General features: G+C 39.2%; 1 protein-coding gene and 1 long non-coding RNA gene across 8 annotated transcripts in view; one reads left to right on the top strand and one right to left on the bottom strand.

Moving 5' to 3' along the window:
- AOPEP (aminopeptidase O (putative)) overlaps positions 1-18,479 on the bottom strand; it is a 379,363-nt gene extending 360,884 nt beyond the window's left edge. For 2 of the 7 annotated variants that reach the window (XM_082469688.1, XM_082469684.1), the window contains exon 1: positions 9,136-18,479. The gene's annotated coding sequence lies outside the window, so the exon portion shown is untranslated. The remainder of the gene's footprint in view (positions 1-9,135) is intronic. The other 5 variants (XM_082469686.1, XM_082469687.1, XM_082469685.1 and 2 more) reach the window with 4 other exon arrangements.
- The window catches only part of LOC309664556, a 365,050-nt gene that overhangs the window by 177,642 nt on the left and 164,354 nt on the right, over positions 1-23,054 (top strand). The gene's annotated exons all lie outside the window — the stretch shown is intronic.

Below are 23,054 nucleotides of genomic sequence, written 5' to 3'. Positions count from 1 at the left end.
CTGAGCCTCTGGCCAACAGCCAGCCAGAAACTGAAACCTGCCAACAACATGAGTGAGCTTGGAAGCAGATTTTCCAGCCCCAACTGGACTTGAGATTTCTGCAATCCCAGACTTCAGTTTGTCTACACTTCTTAAGAGACCCTGAACTACCCAGGGCCTTGGTGCTCCAGCCGGGTGTCAGGCCTGTGTCTCTGAGGTGGGAGAGCTGAGTTCAGGACATTGGTCCACTAGAGACCTCCTGACTCCACGTAATATCAAACAGCGAAAGCTCGCGCAGAGGTATCCATCTCAACGCTAAGACCCAGCTCCAATCAATGACCAGCAAGCTACAGTGCTGGACACCCTATGCGAAACAACTAGCAAGACAGGAACACAGATATGGGAACATATGTATATGTATAACTGATTCACTTTGTTATAAAGCAGAAAATAACACACCATTGTAAAGCAATTATACTTCAATAAAGATGTTAAAAAAAAAAAAAAAAAGACAGGAACACAACACCACCCATTAGCAGAGAGGCTGCCTAAAATCATAATAAGGTCACACACACGCCAAAACACACCACCGGACACAGTCCTGCCCACGAGAAAGGCAAGATGCAGCCTCATCCTCCAGAACACAGGCACTGCTCCCCTCCACCAGAAAGCCTACACAACACAATGAATCAACCTTACCACTGGGGGCAGACACCAAAAACAACGGGAACTACAAACCTGCAGCCTGCGAAAAGGAGACCCCAAACACAGTAAGTTAGGCCAAATGAGAAGACAGAGAAACACACAGCAGATGAAGGAGCAAGGTAAAATCCCTGCAGACCAAACAAATGAAGAGGAAATAGACAGTATACCTGAAAAAGAATTCACAGTAATGATAGGAAAGATGATGCAAAATCCTGGAAATAGAAAGGAGAAAATACAGGAAACGTTTAACAAGGACCTAGAAGAACTAAAGATCAAACAAACAATGATGAACAACACAATAAATGAAATTAAAAATTCTCTAAAAGGAATCAATAGCAGAGTAACTGAGGCAGAAGAATAGATAAGTGACCTGGAAGATAAAATAGCGGAAATAACTACTGCAGAGCAGAATAAAGAAAAAAGAATGAAAACAATTGAGGACAGTCTCAGAGACCTCTGGGACAACATTAAATGCACCAACATTCAAATTATAGGGGTCCCAGAAGAAGAAGAGAAAAACAAAGGGACTGAGGAAATATTTGAAGAGATTATAGTTGAAAACTTCCCTAATATGGGAAAGGAAATAGTTAATCAAGTCGAGGAAGTGCAGAGAGTCCCATACAGGATAAATCCAAGGAGAATCACGCCAAAACACATACTAATCAAACTATCAAAAAATAAATACAAAGAAAAAGTATTAAAAGCAGCAAGGGAAAAGCAACTATTAACATACGAGGGAATCCCCAAAAGGTTAACAGCTGATCTTTCAGCAGAAACTCTGCAAGCCAGAGGGAGTGGCAGGACATATTTAAAGTGATGAAAGGGAAAAACCTACAACCAAGATTACTCTACCCAGCAAGGATCTCATTCAGATTCGAGGAGAAATTAAAACATTTACAGACAAGCAAGAGCTAAGAGAATTCAGCACCATCAAACCAGCTTTACGACAATTGCTAAAGGAACTTCTCTAGGCAGGAAACACAAGAGAAGGAAAAGACCTACAATAATAAACCCCAAACAATTAAGAAAATGGTAATAGGAACATACATATCAATAAGTACCTTAAATGTAAATGGTTTAAATGCTCCAACCAAAAGACACAGACTGGCTGAATGGATACAATAACAAGACCCGTATATATGCTGTCTACAAGAGACCCACTTCAGACCTAGGGACACATACGGACGGAAAGTGAGAGAATGGAAAAAGATATTACATGCAAATGGAAGTCAAAAGAAAGCTGGAGCAGCAATTTTCATATCAGACAAAACAGACTTTATATAAAGACTATTACAAGAGACAAAGAAGGACACTACATAATGATCAAGGGATCAATCCAAGAAGAAGATATAACAATTATAAATATTTATGCACCCAACACAGGAGCACCTCAATACGTAAGGCAAAAGCTAACAGCCATAAAAGGGGAAATCTACAGTAACACAATCATAGTAGGGGACTTTAACACCCCACTTTCACCAATGGGCAGATCACCCAAAATGAAAATAAATAAAGAGACACAAGCTTTAAATGATACATTAAAAAAGACGGACTTAATTGATATTTACAGAACATTCCATTCAACAACAACAGAATACACTTTCTTCTCAAGTGCTCATGGAACATTCTCCAGGATAGATCATCTTGGGCCACAAATCAAGCCTTGGTAAACTTAAGAAAGTTGAAATCGTATGAAGTAACTTTTCTGACCACAACGCTATGAGACTAGATATCAATTACAGGAAAAAATCTGTAAAAAATACAAATACATGGAGGCTAAACAATACACTACTTAATAACCAAGAGATCACTGAAGAAATCAAAGAGGAAATCAAAAAATACCGAGAAACAAATGACAATGAAAACACGATGACCCAAAACCTAAGGGATGCAGCAAAAGCAGTTCTAACAGGGAAGTTTATAGCAATACAACCCTACCTCAAGAAACAAGAAACATCTCAAAAAAACAATGTAACCTTACAGCTAAAGCAATTAGAGAAAGAAGAACAAAAAAACCCCAAAGTTAGCAGAAGGAAAGAAATCATAGAGAGCAGATCAGAAATAAATGAAAAAGAAATGAAGGAAACAATAGCAAAAATCAATAAAACTAAAAGCTGCTTCTTTGAGAGGATAAACAAAATTGATAAACCATTAGCCAGACTCATCAAGAAAAACAGGGAGAAGACCCAAATCAATAGAATTAGAAATGAAAAAGGAGAAATAACAACTGACACTGCAGAAATACAAAGAATCATGAGAGATTACTACAAGCAACTATATGCCAATAAAATGGACAACCTGGAAGAAATGGACAAATTCTTAGAAAAGCACAACCTTCTGAGACTGAACCAGGAAGAAATAGAAAATATGAACAGACCAATCACAAGCACTGAAATTGAAACTGTGATTAAAAATCTTCCAACAAACAAAAGCCCAGGACCAGATGGCTTCACAGGCACATTCTATCAAACATTTAGAGAAGAGCTAACACCTATCCTTCTCAAACTCTTCCAAAATATAGCACAGGGAGGAACACTCCCAAACTCATTCTACGAGGCCACCATCACCCTATACCAAAACCAGGCAAAGATGTCACAAAGAAAGAAAACTAAAACTACAGGCCAATATCACTAATGAACATAGATGCAAAATCCTCAACAAAATACTAGCAAACAGAATCCAACAGCACATTAAAGGATCATACACCACGATCAAGTGGGGTTTATCCCAGGAACACAAGGATTCTTCAATATATGCAAATCAGTCAATGTGACACACCATATTAACAAACTGAAGAAGAAAAACCATATGATCATCTCAATAGATGCAGAAGAAGCTTTCGACAAAATTAAACTCCCATTTAGGATAAAAACACTCCATAAAGTAGGCATAGAGGGACGTTACCTCAACATAATAAAGGCCATATATGACAAACACAGAGCCAACATCATTCTCAATGGTGAAAAACTGAAACCATTTCCACTAAGATCAGGAACAAAACAAGGCTGCCCACTCTCACTACTGTTATTCAACATAGTTTTGGAAGTTTTAGCCACAGCAATCAGAGAAGAAAAAGAAATAAAAGGAATCCAAGTTGGAAAAGAAGAAGTAAAGCTGTCACTGTTTGCAGATGACATGATACTATATGCAGAGAATCCTAAAGACACTATCAGAAAACTACTAGAGCTAACCAATGAATTTGGTAAAGTAGCAGGATACAAAATTAATGCACAGAAATCTCTTGCACTCCTATACACTAATGATGGAAAATCTGAAAGAGAAATTAAGGAAACACTCCCATTTACCACTGCAACAAAAAGAATAAAATACCTAGGAATAAACCTACCTAAGGAGACAAAAGACCTGTATGCAGAAAACAATAAGACACTGATGAAAGAAATTAAAGATGATACCAACAGATGGAGAGGCATACCATGTTCTTGGATTGGAAGAATCAACATTGTGAAAATGACTATACTACCCAAAGCAATCTACAGATTCAATGCAATCCCAATCAAACTACCAATGGCATTTTTCACAGAACTAGAACAAAAAATTTCACAATTTGTATGGAAACACAAAAGACCCCGAATAGCCAAAGCAATCTTGAGAAAGAAAAACGAGACTGGAGGAATCAGGCTCCCGGACTTCAGACTATACTACAAAGCTACGGTAATCATGACAGTATGGTACTGGCACAAAAACAGAAATATAGATCAATGGAACAGGATGGAAAGCCCAAAGATACACCCATGCACATATGGTCACCTTATTTTTGATAAAGGAGGCAAGAATATACAGTGGAGAAAAGACAGCCTCTTCAATAAGTGGTGCTGGGAAAACTGGACAGCTATGTGTAAAATAATGAAATTAGAACACTCCCTAACACCATACACAAAAATAAACTCAAAATAGATTAAACACCTAAATGTAAGGCCAGACACTATCAAACTCTTAGAGGAAAACATAGGCAGAACACTCTATGACATAAATCACAGCAAGATCCTTTTTGACGCACCTCCTAGAGAAATAGAAATAAAAGCAAAAATAAACAAATGGGACCTAATGAAACTTCAAAGCTTTTGCACAGCAACAGAAACCATAAACAAGACAAAATGACAACACTCAGAATGGGAGAAAATATTTGCAAATGAAGCAACTGACAAAGGATTAATCTCCAAAATTTACAAGCAGCTCATGCAGCTCAATATCAAAAAAACAAACAACCCAATCCAAAAATGGGCAGAAGACCTAAATAGACATTTCTCCAAAGAAGATATACAGATAGCCAACAAACACATGAAAGAATGCTCAGCATCACTAATCATTAGAGAAATTCAAATCAAAAGTACAATGAGGTATCACCTCACACCAGTCAGAATGGCCATCATCAAAAAATCTACAAACATAAATTCTGGACAGGGTGTGGAGAAAAGGGAACCCTCTTGCAATGTTGGTGGCAATGTAAATTGATACAGCCACTATGGAGAACAGTATGGAGGTTCCTTAAAGAGTAAAAATAGAACTACCATATGACCCAGCAATCCCACTACTGGGCACATACCCTGAGAAAGCCATAATTCGAAAAGAGTCATGTACCACAATGTTCACTGCAGCACTATTTACAATAGCCAGGACAAGGAAGCAACCTATGTGTCCATCGACAGATGAATGGATAAAGAAGATGTGGCACATATATACAATGGAATATTACTCAGCCATAAAAGGAAACGAAATTGAGTTATTTGTAGTGAGGTGGAGAGACCTAGAGTCTATCATACAGAGTGAAGTAAGTCAGAAAGAGAAAAATAAATACTGTATGCTAACACATATATATGGAATCTAAAAAAAAAAATGGTTCTGAAGAACCTAGGGGCAGGACAGGAATAAAGATGCAGATGCAGAGAATGGACTTGAGCACACAGGGAGGGGGAAGGGTAAGCTGGGTCAAAGTGAGAGAGTGGCATGGACCTCTATATACTATCAAATGTAAGACAGATAGCTAGTGGGAAGCAGCTGCATAGCACAGGGAGATCAGCTCAGTGCTTTGTGACCACCTAGAGGGGTGGGATAGGGAGGGTGGGAGGGAGATGCAAGATGGAGAATATATGGGGATATATGAATGTGTATAGCTGATTCACTTTGTTATAAAGCAGAAACTAACACACCATTGTAAAGCAATTATATTCCAATAAAGATGTTAAAAAGTAAGAAAACAAAAAATAAAGCAGAGATCAGCAAACTAGAAATTAATTAATTAATTAATTAACATACAGGTTAGGATACAGGATTCTAGTTAGTATAATTTAATTGTCTTGTAATTACCACATATCAAATACTATTCAAAGAATAACAATTTTCATAGAGAAATGCAAATCAAAACTACAGTGAGGTATCACCTCACACCAGTCAGAATGGCCATCATTAAAATGTCTACAAATAATAAATGCTGGAGAGGGTGTGGAGAAAAAGGAACCTTCCTACCCTGTTGGTGGGAATATAAATTGGTGCAGCCACTATAGAGAACTGTATGGAGGTTCCCTAAAAAACTAAAAATAGAATTACCATATGATCCTGCAATCCCACTCCTGGGCATATATTCAGAAAACACAAAAACTCTAATTGAAAAAGATACATGCACCCCAATGTTCACAGCAGTACTATTTACAATAGCCAAGGTATGGAAGCAAACTAAAGGTCCATCAACAGATGAATGGATAAAGAAGATGTGGTATATATGTACAGTGGAATATTACTCAGTCATAAAAAAGAATGAAATAATGCCATGTGCAGCAATATGGATGGACCTAGAGATTACCATACTAAGTGAAGTAGGTCAGACAGAGAAAGACAAATACCACATGATATCATCTATATGTGGAATCTAAAAAAATGATACAAATAAACATATTTACAAAACAGAAATAGATTCATAGACACAGAAAACAAACTTATGGTTACCAAAGGCGAAAGAGGCAGGAGGGATAAATTAGGAGTTTGGGATTAACAGATACATACTACTACATATAAAATAGATTAACAACAAGGACCTACTGTATAGCACAGGGAACTATATTCAATGTTTTGTAATAATCTATAATGGAAAAGAATATATGTATGTAAGTATAACTGAATCACTTTGCTGTACGCTTGAAAATAACAGAACATTGTAAATCAACTGTACGTCAATTAAAAAAATAAATTAGAAAAAAATTTTTCAAAGAACTAGAATGCAATATTCAAAGAATGAAAAGCCAAAACCAGACTAATAATAATATTAGAAACACTTACATGGCTCTTAGAATATGCCCGGTTTGTTACAACCTCTTTACATATACTACTAACTCACATTACCCTCACAACAACCTCAGACGACAAGTATTCTTATTATTCCCATTTTACAAATGAGGAAACTGAGGTGTAGAGGGGTCAACCATGTTGTCTGGGCTCACTGTCCTACTAGTAAGTGGCAGAGCAAGGACTGGAATCCTGCAAGTGTGCTTTCCTGGTCCTTAATTTTAATTGCTATGGTTTACAATCTCTTGGTGATATTAAGGAGTAGACTACATAAAGTCTAGGAAAACTCAAAATGCAAAGCAGTTTGGGGGCCAAATATAACAAAAGTTCTGAGGAAATCACCAAATCACAACACAACAATAAATGAGATTCATAATGATTGCTCTGAGACCTAAGGAAAAGTTAAAATATGTTCAGTATACTTACTGTTTTAGAAGGCAAAGAATTATTTAGTGCATTTAAATTTTTTCCATCCAAAACTGTCAATATGATTTTCATTTCTAAAGGGGTAAAACTTTCACCTGTCCAAAATTACTCATTCCCTGAGAGCTCCAAACAGAAAGGTACTGAGCAATCTTATTTGCCAATTATCTCATTCTTAATGAAAAATATGGTATGTGTGTGGTGTGTGTGTGTGTAGGGGGATCATAAATAAATTAAGGTTTCCAGGTGTTTTGATTCTAGGTATATAAGAACTTAATACTAAAGATATTAGAAAGTATCAAATCATTTGGATAGATGAGTGAATAAACTCATAGAATTGTGTCATTCTTGTAAAAAGCCTAGAATCTGATCAATCACAGTGAGTTATAAAAAAAGTACAGGCTTTCAACTCATACATAGAACTGAACTTCAAGCTTGTCTCCACCAGTATAGTTACTATGAATTTTTGGCAAGTTAATTTCACATACCTGAGCCAAAGTTTCCTTCTCTGTAAGTTGAGGATACTAATTCCTAACTCACAAGGTTCTTATGTGAGCTAAGGAAAAAACACATGCAAAGTGCTGAACACAGTCCCTTGTGTGAGCTAAGGAAAAAACACATGCAAAGTGCTGAACACAGTGCTGTACACAGGGATATAGCAGATGGTCAACAAAGAGTGACTACTATTATTCCCTAACCTTTTTCTACTTTGTCCCCCAAATGTAAGAGCCTAATCTTACCAATTAGCAAGTCATTCATAGGCTTCTCAGAATTACAGTATGTACAGTACCATATGCCCTATTCAAAAATGGAGCATATTAAAGTAAAAGAAAATACAAAACCAAATCATCAAATGAGACAGAAAACATCGGAATCTGTTTCTCCACCCATATCTTTTCTGGTTGGTCTTGTAATAACCCGCATTCCTTTATCAACAATACGATTCCTATCATTTTTTGGCGGTCTATACATTCCTAGTTGGGTACTGTTGCTTATTTATTTTGACGGCTACCTTTGCGAGGATAATTCTCATCATTGCTTGAAAACAAAAAAGAAATACAGGACAGGAGCATTTTAATGAAATGCTGTAACTGTTTCATCTATCTCGACGGTTGACTGGATGCCATGTGGATCATTTATTATAGCAATAAATTTTCACATTACTGCGCCACCCCCTTACCCAACAAACAAATGCCTTAATGAGCAAAACTCCAGACTGAGAGTGAACGAATGCTCCTTAGGGACACAATAACTCAAAACTTGGTGCTCTCAGTAAGGATCCTCGGGGAGGAGGGAAGGTGGCCGGGTGTTACTGCAAGTGGAAATGAACAGAATCGGAAACTGTTCTGTCTCCTTAAACAAGATTGGAGATGAGCCCTGTGGGGCTAGGAGCAGAGAGAAGCGGGTTAGGTGGGCCTTGGAGGCAACAGAGGAAGGAGGCGGCAACTGAAGTCTGGGAAATGCCTGTGCCACCGGGGAAAGGAGCGTCAGAGCCCATCACCACCCGAGGGTGGGGGCGGAGAGAAGTGGCAGGCTCAGCCCAGTCCCCAGAACTGGTTCAGCTTCAGGAGTCTGGGAGGACTGAAAGGGAATGGGGACCCAGCTGATCAAGAAAGATGAGGGTAGGGGTGGGCTCCTGGCTGCCTTCAAAACGGGACGCTGCTGACCCCGCAGCCATCCAGTTGCCGCTGGAGAGGAAGGCAGGGACCCAACAGTGAGCGCTCAGGTTACCTGTCTCAGCCGCCTGCCAGCTCTTCTCCACTTCCGCAGACTAGGTGTTACCACGGGCTACCCGGGCACGCGCCGAGTGACGTCATCCTCACGCGCCCGAGCCGCCGTCCGCCTGGCCCCGCCCCCTTGAGTACAACGTTGGGGGGGCAGTGGAGGTCTGCGCAGGCGCGGAGCTGCCTCGGGCTTGGGAAGGCGTGAAAAAGGCTTGTTTTGGATTTTGTAGGGTCGCTCTCTTACCCACCTACTCCTAGTTGCAAAATCTTATAGGCACTTAAGAAAAAAAAAGTATTGAAATACAGACATGGACTTTTTATTCTTTATTTTGCTCTTCCTCTTCTGTATATAACTCTTGTTTGTATACTCGTTCGTTCCAGCACAGTTTAAGTCCTATTGTGTTCCAGGCAAGCACTGTTACAGAATCTGGGATACAGCGATGACAAAACAGACACTATGCTTCCTCATGGAGAAAGCAAACGTTGAATAACTCAACAAAGATATTTTAGGCGTACCTCATTTTATTGCACTTCACTTTATGTCACTGGGCAACCCTGCCATTGTCAGATAATGATTAGCATTTTTTGGCAATAAAGTATTTTTAATTAAGGTATGTATTTTTTTTTACATAATGCTATTGCACACTTAATAGACTACAGTATAGCGTAAACATAACTTTTATTTTCACTTAAAAACCAAAAAATTCATGTAAGTTACTCAAAAACTAAAGGAGGATGTCAGAGAAGTGCCCTATGAAGAGGCTCATTAAACTGAGAAGGGAAGAGACCAGCTCTATGAAGATCTGGAGCAAGAACAACCAAGAGAATGATGGAAAACTATGGGGAGGGGACAGAATGTAGTGGTGCCCTTGAGAAAGTGGGAAAATAGGCTAGGGGAAGAATAGAAGATGAGATTAAAAAGGCAAAGAGAGTTCTGATCTCGCAAAGCCTTCCTTTGCAGGAGGCATGGATTTTATTTTAACTATAATGGGAAACCAGTGAAGAGTTTTAAACATGCAAGTGACAGGGTCTGGTTTTATAAGATCACCCTGCCTGCTGTATATAAGAATAAACGATTTGGAGTCGAGAAAGGGTTCAAAGAGAACAGTTGCTTTTGCAATGATCAGGTAAGAAATGATGGAGAGAAGTGAACAAATTTAAGGAATAATTTGGAGGTAGATATGACAGACTTGGAGATAGATTAGATAAGGCCATAAGGAAAAGAAAGGTGTCAAAATGACTCCTAAATTTTGGGCTTGTGCAAATAGCTGGATAACACAGCTAAGACAATTTCTAATACTTCACAAGATTTTCTCCTCCTCTTTTCAACCCTGATCCCTTTGCTTCTTTGTTACCAAGCCCTCTCAGTTCTCCTCTTACCTTCCTGATCATCTCCCCTCAGTTTCCAACAAGGGGCTCCTTTTTCCTTTCCTTTTCCTTAACTCTTTACCCCTTGATCTTCTTATGCTACATCAGGGGCTGCAAACCCAAAAGCCTACAGTGCCCAGGCAGTGAACACAAAGGAGTGAACCTCGTGGAGAGAGACTATGAAGAACTGGAGCTCATGGTCCCTACTCAGCTCTAATTGATTTTTGCCAACCAGCAACCTTTCCCAGTGATAATCAGATCCTCCCATTTTTAAAGACAAATCAATATGCAGGTACATGAAATCTCTCAAATTTCAAATGTTGGTCACTAATTCAAATTTTGTTGAACTTTTTTTTGGACCAAACAAAATGCATCTGCAGGCCAGATGAGGCCAGCAAGCTACAGCTTTGCCTCCTTGATGGATATCTTCCCAGGATGGTGATTTTTGTCTACTTTCATGTGACTATCACCTGTAAGCTGATAACTCCCAAGCCTATCTCACCACCCAAGCCTTTCAAAATTTCTTATTGAAGTACTCAGATTCCACTGAGATATCCAGGTGGCATCTCAAACTTGACATTTAAAACTGAACTCATTATCTACCCTGGCCCCCAAACCTAACCTACTCAAGTATTCTGTCTCAGTTAACAGCATCAATGTCCACACACTCACCCAAGCCTGAAATCCAGGATCATCCCAGATTTGTTCCTCTCCTTGTCCTGATCTTGATCTCTTCAATATTTATCACATCTGCCCATCACCTCCACTCTAACTAATCACTACCTTTGCTCAAGCCTTTCTTATCTCTCTCTGGCAAGTCACTTGACCTCTCTACACCTGTTTTTTCACTTGTTAAATGAAAGGATTGAACTAGGTGATTCCTAGGCTCTGTTCCATTCTCAAATTCTGTTTCATAAAGCCACCAAATTTGTCAGAGTAGTTACTTATCACTTTTTTTATTGGTTTTTTGGCCTGGCTATTTTTTTTCTTTTTTTTTTTTTGCAGCTCCACACTGCTTGCCAGATCTTAGTTCCCCGACCAGGGATTGAACCCCGGCCCTCGGCAGTGAAAGCGTGGAGTCCTACCCACTGGACCGCCAAGGAATTCCCTGGCATGGCTATTTGAATACCAAGAATACTGCAGCTAGATTGACAGGAAAAACTGGACTTGATAAAAATAATCAATACAAAATGAAATTAACATTGACTAAAACTGGACACAATTTTATTATAGAATAAACACAGGCTGAAGAAGAACTACTGATTGGTAACATTGAAAACTGAAAAAGCCGAGAAAAACAGACAAGGTAAAGTTTGTCATTTAGTAAAAGTTGATGTAAAAATCAAATATTCTTGTCAAAATTTAGATCTACAAAGTTTGTGCAGAAAAAAAAAAAAATTGGCCTTGGTTAATTACCCACAAAAGAAAGTTCATGATGTCAGAAGCTCCAATGGCTAGTATATTTCATGAAGAGAAAAAATAATACTGAATTATAACTTCAAATGTAAAAGAACTGGAACTGATTCCAGCTAAAATGATTTTAGTAAAAATGGAAAAACAGGACAGTTTAACTATAATATAAAATTGATCATGGCACTAAATTGGCATAATGAAATTTGCTCCAGAAAGTACTATGTTTTATATTAAAGATTTCAAACAGAATTTTAAAACTTGGATTGCAGTCACGAGCATGGTCATTTCTGATATTAACAAGTTACAAAAAGTTGGTTTAGATGCAGAAGTTTTCTCATTTTGATGATTTGGGGTAAAAAGAACTCAGAAAACTAGAAAAGTGTGCACTTAAAACTCTGTATGTGGCAGTTAAAACAAACAACTAGAGCCAAGACAGCAAACCACTAGATATGAGCTATTTTGTTTTTCTGAGTCATTCATAGAGTACCAATCACCACCATGCTTCAACTGACACTTTGTTATATTTGTACTCATAAAAATAAAGATCCCCTTCCATTGTCTTTTTTTCTTTCTATCTGTTTCTCATGGTTATGTAGGAAAAGTCAGCTTTTGCAAAATAAATTGTTATGAAAAAATGTAATCTTTTTTTAAAAGAAATCAATTTCTAAGACTCTGGTTTATGTAAAATATGGTGTGTGTTCTTGAAGATTATTTGCACAACACTTGAAATTATAATTATGTAAGTGCCATCTTTCCTACAGAGGAGGTGTTTTGGTTTTAATTTGAAAGATTTTAAAAACCCTGATATTTTAATGTCAGTTTCTTATACCTCAAAATACGTAGAAAAAGGTAAATGAAGTCAGTTTATATACTTGGTACATAAACACAGCAATAAATGTTTCATTTTCAAACATGAAAAAATAAATAAAATAAAGTTATCTTGGGAAAAAAAATGAAAATTTAAAGAATCAAAACTCACTGTCTTTTTTTTACTCTCTATCTCTAGTTTTGCTTTTGTAGCTTCAGTCTTCAGACATTTTTAAATATAGTATTTATCTTTAGATGGAGAAGAACCCATCAAACTTGTAAATGTAAAATATCCAGGCCAGCAACTGAAGGGAAAATATACCCCTAGCCCCACTTTGGCTTACCTTACTTTGCATATTACTTCTTAAAGCTAAATCTCAAAAGTCTATCAGAAAATTTCTCATGAATTTCTCACAAAAGAAAAGTATTTTTGATTGGGTCCAAGAGTGTTCAGAGACTTCTATTTATAATGCTGCCATGATCCATTTAAAAAATAGTTTTCTAGAAAATACTTTTTTTGATGAAAATTATTGGTGTAAGTATAATTTTGATTTCATGTTAATATACACAAAATCAATGCTTCACAGAAGCAAAGTTAACATCTTGTATTCATTCAATAGCTCCTGAAAATCTTTAGTCTTTCAGTTCTAAAACTCATATTTTTGAGTATTTATTCATGCCACAAGCTGTTGTATTTTCATAAGGTCTGAATAATTGGAGTGCATATAGCCTGGTTTCAGATATGCTTTTCATTAATGACTATTTTTCCCTCTGATGCTATCAGCTCCATGAAATCTGTTAATATTCCCACTGAGATTTAGTGCATTGGATTTAATTTCAAGAGAATTTCTGACTTGGCCCAGGTGAACTAAATACGATCAAGGAGGAGAAGGCAGAGACTGGTGGCTATCCCTCAATATCCAGGCTCTTTTCCTCACAGAAATAGAATCCCTCACATTTTAGATAATAGAATATCCTATCTTAGCTGGACACATGACCACTCAGAAAAAAGACAATATTTTCCAGCCTCCCTTGCAGCTAGATGTGGCCCTGTGACTAAGTGCTGGTTAATTGGCAGTAAGAGTAAGTATAATGTAGCATCCCTTATAAAATAGATAGAACATGAGTTTGTTTTCTTCCCATCCTCCTTCCTGTTGACTGGAATGCAGATGTGTTGGCTACTCCTAGAGTAGCCAACTTGGTTCATAATTTAACCTTCAGAGGCTTATGGGAAAGCAATGAGATAGAAGGAGCCTGTAACCCTGAGGACTTTGTGGACAGAGCCACAATACCAGCTCTGAACTATCTACCTCTGCACTTGCTCCAAGAGAGATAAGCCACTCTCTTTTTTAAAATTTTATTGAAGTATAGTTGATTTACAATGTTGTATTAATTTCTGCTATACAGCAAAGTGATTGAGTTATACATATATATATTCTTTTTCATATTCTTTTCCATTATGGTTTATCACAGGATATTGAATATAGTTCCCTGTGCTATACATTAGGACCGTGTTGTTTATCCTTCCTGTATATAATAGTTTGCATCTGCTAATCCCAAACTCCCAATCCTTCCCTACCCCCACGCCACCTCCCCCTTGACAACCACAAGTTTGTTCTCTATGTCTGTGAGTCTGCTTCTATTTCATAGATTATGTTCATTTGTGTCATATTTTAGCTTCCACATATAAGTGATATCATATGATATTTGTCTTTCTCTTTCTGACTTACTTTGTTTAGTATGATAATATCTGGCTCCATCCATATTGCTGCAAATAGCATTATTTCTTTCTTTTCTATGGCTGAGTAATATTCCATAATATACCACATCTTCTTTATCCATTCATCTGTCGATGGATATTTAGGTTGTTTCTAGGTCTTGGCTATTGTAAATAGTGCTGCTATGAACAGAGGATTGCATGTATCTTTTTGTATTATAGTTTTGTCTGGATATATGTCCAGGAGTGGGATTGCTGGGTCATATGGCAGCTCTATATTTAGTTTTTTGAGGAACCTCCGTACTGTTTTCCATAGCGGCTGCACCAATTTACATTCCCACCAAGAGAAGCCACTCCCTTTTTAAAGTCACTTTATTTTGGGTCTATTTCTTCCACCATACCTAACTGATATATAAGGACTAAGATTCAAAAGAAAAATATACAGGTAAGGCATTTTCAGACTTCATGCAGACCTGAATAGCAAAAAGAAAAAGCCTCCTGAAGGAAGTGCAGGCTCGCTTCAGTAACCCCAAGCCATGAAGACCAGAAGACAAAGGCCTGTAAGAGATATTGTCTAATGGTAGTAACTCCTAAATTCAGTTTCTTCGTAAAGCAAGTACTTCATGTTTATAGACTTACTCATTGTATCCTACCTAATATCCTGTCTTTCCCTTACTAACAGAGCCCTGATTTTGTGGAAGAAAATCCATCGACCTCAGAGAAGTTAGGCCCCTTCACCACCCCAACAGACGAAAGATTATAAATCTAAGCCAGTTATGGAATCCCATTCCTTTCTGTCCCTTATTCATGGGCCCAGCTTTCCTTACAGCTAAGTGTGGCCATGTTGCCCAGTCTGGCCAATGAAATGGATAGGTAGCTGCTAAGAGCTCCTGGGACAGATTTTACCTCCTTATAAAAAGATAGCCATAAAAGGAGAGCTAGCTGCATTGTACTGTCCTTTTCTTTATTACTTGTGGCGCCAACGTAAGGGAAAAGATGGTTGGACCACCATGTTGATCATAGGTGGTAAGCATAGGATGGAGTCAACATGCTGAGGAATGAGGGGGAGAAAAAGTGTAAGAGCCTGAGTCATTGCTGACATTGTTGAGCTGCTGACCAGCCCTTGATATCTTCCTCTGGTCTCTTAGTAAACAATTCTGCATCTGGTTTTAGCCTTTAGTACAGGTTTTGTTGTTTTTGTTGTTGTTGCTGCTTGCAATTTTTTTTTGCAATTTAAAAAGAAAAAGAAAGAATCTCAGCATTTTTTTTGTGTTACAAATTCTCTCTTGACTCTTTTCCATAACGACTTGTTTTCCATGCTTGCGTAGTAGTCAGTGCTGACGCTTCTGCCATTACTCTTGTGCTTCTTGCTTCTGTAGCTACTATCGTCTTTCACTTTTAAATGTGCTAAAGAAACCCTTCTACATAATTTTCTCTACAAATTATGGATTTAAACTGGATTTAAACTATATTTACAATAGCCTTTCTGCATAGCTGTAATATCAATCCAGTTTTTGGTATGTCATTCCCACTGCTTTAGGCTGAACTGTGAAGAGTCCACAGAAAGGAAATGGGTCTTTGTGCTCAATAGAAGATATAGTTGTGCCTTGCTTGTTACAAGAGGCCCCAGGAATTCTGGGTATTTGTGTCCCACTAAATCCCCAATTTACTAAAGGAAAATCCATAATTATTACTGATCCTGTCACTATCTACTCATTCAACTTCTCTGAGCTTGCTTTGTTCTCATCTGTATATTAGAAAATGTCACTAAATGATTTTATGAGCTTTTTTTTAATTTCAAAATTCTTCTTTTCCAACTTCACCTAGATACCAAATATAGTTATATAAGCCTGTAAGTTCTTGATAAAATTTCCTTAAGAATAAGGAAGTTAGCCTAAAGCCTGTCTGCCATGCCTCTGGCCTATTTAATGTCACCATAGTCCACCCACACGTCACACCAAAGGAATACGTGTGACAGACCTAGCTTGGGTTTGCATGTCATCATTTCCTAAGGCAGGAACTGTGGCAAAAAGATTCTGTCTAAAACTCACTGTGGGTTGATGAGAGACAGGTGGGATGAATGTGTCAAAATATAAATGCAGGATTTGAAATATTTGCAAGTTTCCAGGAGAAAAATCATATCAGAGTGGGATGGTTGGTAAATGAAAGTTGAATATAATGATTGACCTGGCAGCCATGAGCTGACAGTCATCTCAGTGACTTGGTCAGTATGAGTTGAAGAGATTACTGTAGAATTTACATATATAGCAGTTTGGGCCACAGGTCCTATCACTACAGAGAGCACTGGTGGCTGATGCCAGAAGTAAACAGAGAGAAGAGTCTGTGGCTTGAAGGGACAGGGTCACTTCCAAGGGCACTGAGTCTGAAAATGATGGTCTTTTTACTAAAAATAAAAAATAAGAGGCTCAGGGAGGAATCAAGGTAGCGTTGCCAAAGAGGATGATTCCTAAAAAGAAAGAAAGTGGAATTCATGGTGAAATTTCATTTTTACTGGAGAAGGAGACAACAGTTCACAAAGAATTCCAATGAAAGTAAACACATCAGCATGGATGGCACAGAGCCTCTGACTTCTAGAAAAGAAAGTCTCTCTACCCCCATCTCTGGTCTCTTTTTTTTCTCTAATAATGGAGCACAGTCAGTGGGAAAGGGGGTGTGTGAGACTTGGCATTGATACATTGCTGGTAATTGAATGTGTCATATAGCCACATTCATTTTTTTTCTTCCAGCAATATTTCCAGATGCTGCCATGTATTAGGTACATTTTTGTGCTCTGAGGACACAAAGAGGAAAAAATATATCCCTGACATCAAAGAACTTCCAGGCTACTCTGGAGAAAAAAAGTGGTTTATTACATTAGAGGCCGGAGCCCTAGACTTGTGTCCTATATGGGTTCCAAATAGCAAAACCAGTATGGCAAGAAAAGACAGACCAAGAAATGGGGGTAAAATTGGGTAGGGGAGTGGGATATTGAGAAACCAAGAAAGCTGAAGACAAGGTAGAATGGAGAGGTCAAAAAGAGCTGGCCTGGGGTGGCCCTAGGATGGTCATTCTTGTTGACAGAATGGGAGACGTTAAGTAGTTTGTCAGCCTCAGGCTAACATGGGCAGCCAGTTGCAACGCCAAGTAATACTGTCCTTGGGAAGGTGCTCAGTGCATATTTATTTATTTATTAAAAGAATGGGTGAATGGTAGATAAGACTCTTTTATGATTTTTGTGCCCATGTTTTTGGTAGGTGGGAAAGCAGACACATGAAAATATAAACATTCTCTATGAATGGGACTGGGGGGAGGCATATTCTGTCTACAGCCAGACACTGAGCCAACACAGCACAAGTAATACTTCACCCAACCACAAACCCAAAGGTATAACTTTGGAAAGAGGCCAGCAAAGCTCTCTCTGGTGGGCCCCTCACAGGGACTGGGTCCTGGCAACCCAGGCAATCACCCCATAGGAGGGCTCCTCCCACCAGTCCTGCTTATGCAGATGGAAGCAAGTTGCACTGATCACCAATGACAGTGTTGGAAACAGCCAGAATTGGGGTCCATTTGCCCACCAAAAAACAATGATTTTAAAAACAGTAGCAAAAACTTGCTATTTGTCCCAACCTAGAGAGATATATTCCTAAGAACCTGTGGGATTCAACTTGATTGAAGGCCTTTCAAAAGTCACTGAATTGGGATTGCCCTGGTGGTGCAGGGTTAAGAATCTGCCTGCCAATGCAGGGGACACGGGCTTGATCCCTGGTCCAGGAAGGTCCCACATGCCGCAGAGCAACTAAGCCCATGCACCACAACTACTGAGCTTGCGTGCTGCAACTACTGAAGACCGCGTGCCTAGAGCCCGTGCTCCGCAACAAGAGAAGCCACAACAATGAGAAGCCCGCGCACCGCAACGAAGAGTAGCCCTTGCTCACCACAACTAGAGAAAGCCCGTGTGCAGCAACGAAGACCCAACTCAGCCAAAAATAAATTAATTTTTTAAAAAGTCACTGAATTTCTCTAATTCCATCACTGCCAATAATAACAATGTTTTAAAGATTCTGATTTTAGGGGTTTCCCTGGTGGCGCAGTGGTTGAGAATCTGCCTGCCAATGCAGGGGACACGGGTTCGAGCCCTGGTCTGGGAAGATCCCACATGCCGCGGAGCAACTGGGCCCGTGAGCCACAACTACTGAGCCTGAGCGTCTGGAGCCTCTGCTCCGCAACAAGAGAGGCCGCGATAGTGAGAGGCCCGCGCACCGCGATGAAGAGTGGCCCCCGCTCGCCGCAACTGGAGAAAGCCCTCACACAGAAACTAAGACCCAACACAGCCAAAAATAAACATAATAAATAAATAATAAATAAAAATTAAAAAAAAAAAGATTCTGATTTTAAAACCCACTTAGGGCTTCCCTGGTGGTACAGTGGTTAAGAATTCGCCTGCCAATGCAGGGGGCACAGGTTCGAGCCCTGGTCCGGGAAGGTCCCACACGCCATGGAGCAACTAAGCCCTTGTGCCACAACTACTGAGCCTGCTCTCTAGAGCCTGCAAGCCACAACTACTGAGCCCGTGCACCACAACTACTGAAGCCAGTGCACCTAGAGCCCGTGTTCCGCAACAAGAGAAGCCACCTCAGTGAGAAGCCTGCTCACTGCAATGAAGAGTAGCCCCCACTCGCCGTAACTAGACAAAGCCCATGCACAGCAACGAAGACCCAACACAGCCAAAAATAAATAAAAAATAAATAAATAAATTAAATAATTAAATAATAAAGTAGCCCAGTCCCTGCCAGGACAAAAAAAATAAAATAAAACCCACTTAAAACACAAACACTTCCATGAAAGGATTGATAAACACTAATCTTTAGCCTTTTCAGATGAAGGAGCCCTGTGATAAAGTTTCTGTGGGACAGCACAAACATTCCTCAACATTTTAATCATTTTATTCAGTATTTATATGTATTTAAAAAAAAAATCACATAGCTCATTGTTGCCAACTGAGTTTTAGCAGGAAGCCAGCAGTGAAGTCACACTGCAGAGGCTCTTAGGAGATTCTTTTGAACACAGAAAAAAAAGTTAATGTGTCAGCCATAATGTCTCCTGTTTTCCATCTGTATTTATTTCCATCCTTCAGAAAAACTGATAGTTCAATATTTTTTTCTGGATGAACTGAAAGAAGAACAGATATTAGCAAATAGTTTCATTGCTTGAAATGTACTCAGAAAAGGCCCATGGTCAATGAACTGTGAAAATTTTCACTGAAGAATAATAATATTTTACAAAGATGAAACATATATAGGAGGAATTTTACGCATTACACAATTTTTTCCTACATTAGTAATGAACGAATACGAGTAAGAAATGAAACTGGCTTTTGATGAGATAATTATGGCAGGATATTAATTTGTGTTTGTTCTTAGTGCTGTCGGAGTGAATAAGGAGGCGTTGTCTTTTCCCATCTCAAGAAGACTTTGTGTTCTGCGTTTTACACCCCGAGCCTAGGTATGGCTTTTGTGTTGGGAAGCTGAAGTTTAAGGCACCTGGAAATCAACTCCCTGCCACCCAGGGAGGATAATGGGTGATGGGAGAGTGGGGGTAGTAGTGGGGTGGAGGCAGAGCTGGCCAAGCAATGAGAAGAGTGGGAACCTTACCTTAAAGGGGGGGGGGGGGTCCCAGTGGTAGAAGTTCAGGTCATCCTGCAGATGTGAGGGCTGAGGAACATTCCAGAAGGAACAGCAGATGCAAAGATCCTATGACAAACAGATACACAGTACATCCAAGGAACTTAAAGAAGAGAGGAGGAGCAAAGTAGGAAAGCATGTTTGAGAGATAGGGAGGGGCCAGCATTTACAGGGTCTTGTACCTTGTGTTAAGAGATTTTGGTCTTTTTCTTGAAAGCAGTGGGAAACCATTGAAGAGTTTTAATCAGGGGAGTAATGCAATCACATTTGCTTTACAGGCATTTTATCTTTACAGTAGTTCTATAAGGTAAGCATAATGGCAGGCTCATGGAGCTAGCTTGGGGGAAGTTTAGCAACCCTGTATTCTCCATCAACCACCCCACATAAACATGCATTCTTATCAGACAAAAAACAAAACCAAACAAAAAAACCGTGTGCTGACTATGGAAATGCAACTTCTAGACAGTCCTTAAGCACTCCTTCCTAGCACCTCTAGACCTGGAACTGCCACTACTTGTGTGCTATTATTATTATTCTCCGAGATAAAGAAATCAAAGCACAGAGAGATTAACTAACTTGTCCAAGACCAAACAGCTAGCCAGTTTCAGAGTGAGGATGTGAATCAAATCTGATGAGAGTTCTTGCAGCTGATGTGGTTAATACCCCACTCATATCCCCTTGGCCCACCTAGGAGAACACCTGCAGATAGTCCCCCCACATGCCCACCTGGAAGGTCCCCTGCAGATAGTTTCCCCGCATGCCCACGGGCTTCTTGCATATCTCTGCATGAGGGCCTTCCCTGGCCACTGGAATTCATTTGACCTGTGCACAGAAATTTAACCTCATAGAAGTGACACTCAGTCAATGAGGACAGGAGTTAGGAAACAAAGAGCCCCGCTTGCTTGCTCCTCCCTCAAATGCTTCTGAGGTATGCTCCACAAGTCTCTCAGAGGGTCCCAGGCAGGAATGTGCCTCAGCTGCTCACACAGGTAACTGGATCATTCATTTACCCTTTATTGGCTCTCCTCCCTTCTCTAACTCCCTTTCCTAACTCTCTCTCAGTGCCTCCTGGAATCAACTTCTATACAAATTACTTGCACCTAAATCCTTGTCTCAGGGTCTGCTTTTGGGGGGACCCAAACTAAAACAGCTTTTAACCAGTACAGTCTACTGCATCTCTTAGTAGTGGTTGGAGAATTTCCCCCAAATTCCCTTATTATGAGATCAATTTAGTGAGCATTTAATGGGTACATGACCCTGTACCAGCGTACAAAGGAGCCATTATGACACTTATTTTGTTCATTACTTTGGGCAGAAGGTGACAACTCCAAAGAGGGAATGAATAAATGATGGAAAGAGAAAGATGACAATATTGTGTGTAGGTGGCTCTGTACGGGGGTATGATAGAGCAATAGCACTTATTTTCTAGTATATTACTCTACGCTCTGATTCCAGGATATTAAATGTCTCCATCAGGGAAAGTAATGTCATGCTATTAATAATTAATAATATACACTCTTGGACAACATTACCCTATTAATTCTAGTTCTATATCAGTTGAATACAAATGCTGTTCAGTGTTTGGATGATTTATCAAGATATGAAATAAAGCCTGCCAAATCTTTAGCAACAGTCATAAGTAATTTCACCATCTTTTATTTCACATTTTCTGTTTAAAAGGCCATATATTGGCAAACTTGTCATGGATGCACTTTATTCCTCAAACTCTCTTTTGAGCATGAACTCTAATCTTTAAAAGTGGCATACGTTTCATGACTTTTCTAAAAGTATAAGTCCAATGACATGGTATAGAATCCTACATGAATATTTCATAAGATTTACAAATCTACTTTACTTTTCTAGCTGTCCTAAGAGGAGACAGCAGATGGCTTGGCGTTAGCCATGCCAGCTTCTAGAAAGGACTAGAGTTTACTTCACAGTTGACTGAAGACACTGACTATTCCAGTCCTGGATTTCCACTGATTTCTGAGCATCGTTAAAACAAGCCTCATGGCTTTAATTAAAACAGCATTTGTGTAATTCTGTGTATGAACACACAGAACTCTAGAATGTCCCGGCATATTGTCACCATTCCTAGTGTGCTGAGGTCCTAGGGTTCTGAGGGGTTGACATGCAAGCCAAGGAGTTCAACGTACTAGAATTCTCTGGACATGGGGGCAGGTTTTTGGAGGCACCCAGAAGTGGAGGAAAACTGTTGTCAACTCAAACTGCCCCCAAATAGCAATGGTGAGAGAGTCTTTGGAATATTTAATGTCCCATGAACATCGGATTACTTGCAATCATGCTGGGGAGACTTCTTCTGTCATCATGTTATACTCTAGCAGACCTAGGATTAAACTATTCTGGAGTCATGACAAAGGCATGGCGTGAAATGTGAGGTGAGAAAAAGGCACAAAGTCACAGGTTCGGTGATTGGGAGTTAGTCTGTCTAACTGCTCCTAGATATGACAAAACATTTGAGGTAAGAGGTAATGATAGGAAAGAAGAGAGACAGAGACAATTCATGCAGATGCTTGAGAGATAGAAGCACTGAGAGGAAGAATTGTCTGTTGACATCATATTCAACTGATTGACATTTCCAAGAAAGAAACTACAACTGATCGTGGCTCAAATTTCAAAACAACTGAAGAAGAATGAAAAGCTGTACTGGGTGATGAAAAACCGTGTAGGTGACAACATGCACCAACAAATTAATATGAAAGGAGGAGTGAATCAGGGCCTGGATAGGCAACAAGGATGTCACCTCCAACTGAACACACAAATAGCTCACAGCATTATTTTTCTATCTTGATGAAAAATTTGCAATTTTTACATTGGCTCAGACCAAAGAAATTAGTAACTAACATATCTCAACTTGCATTACCCTTTCCATGAACTTTTTTTGGTATTTTTTTTTACAATATCATCATGCTTCCAATA

This window comes from Balaenoptera physalus, assembly GCF_965194825.1.
Source record: "Balaenoptera physalus genome assembly, chromosome: 7".
NCBI lineage: Eukaryota > Metazoa > Chordata > Mammalia > Artiodactyla > Balaenopteridae > Balaenoptera > Balaenoptera physalus.
The sequence above is the reverse complement of the archived record's forward strand: the minus strand, read 5'-3'. Positions and strand labels throughout refer to the sequence as shown.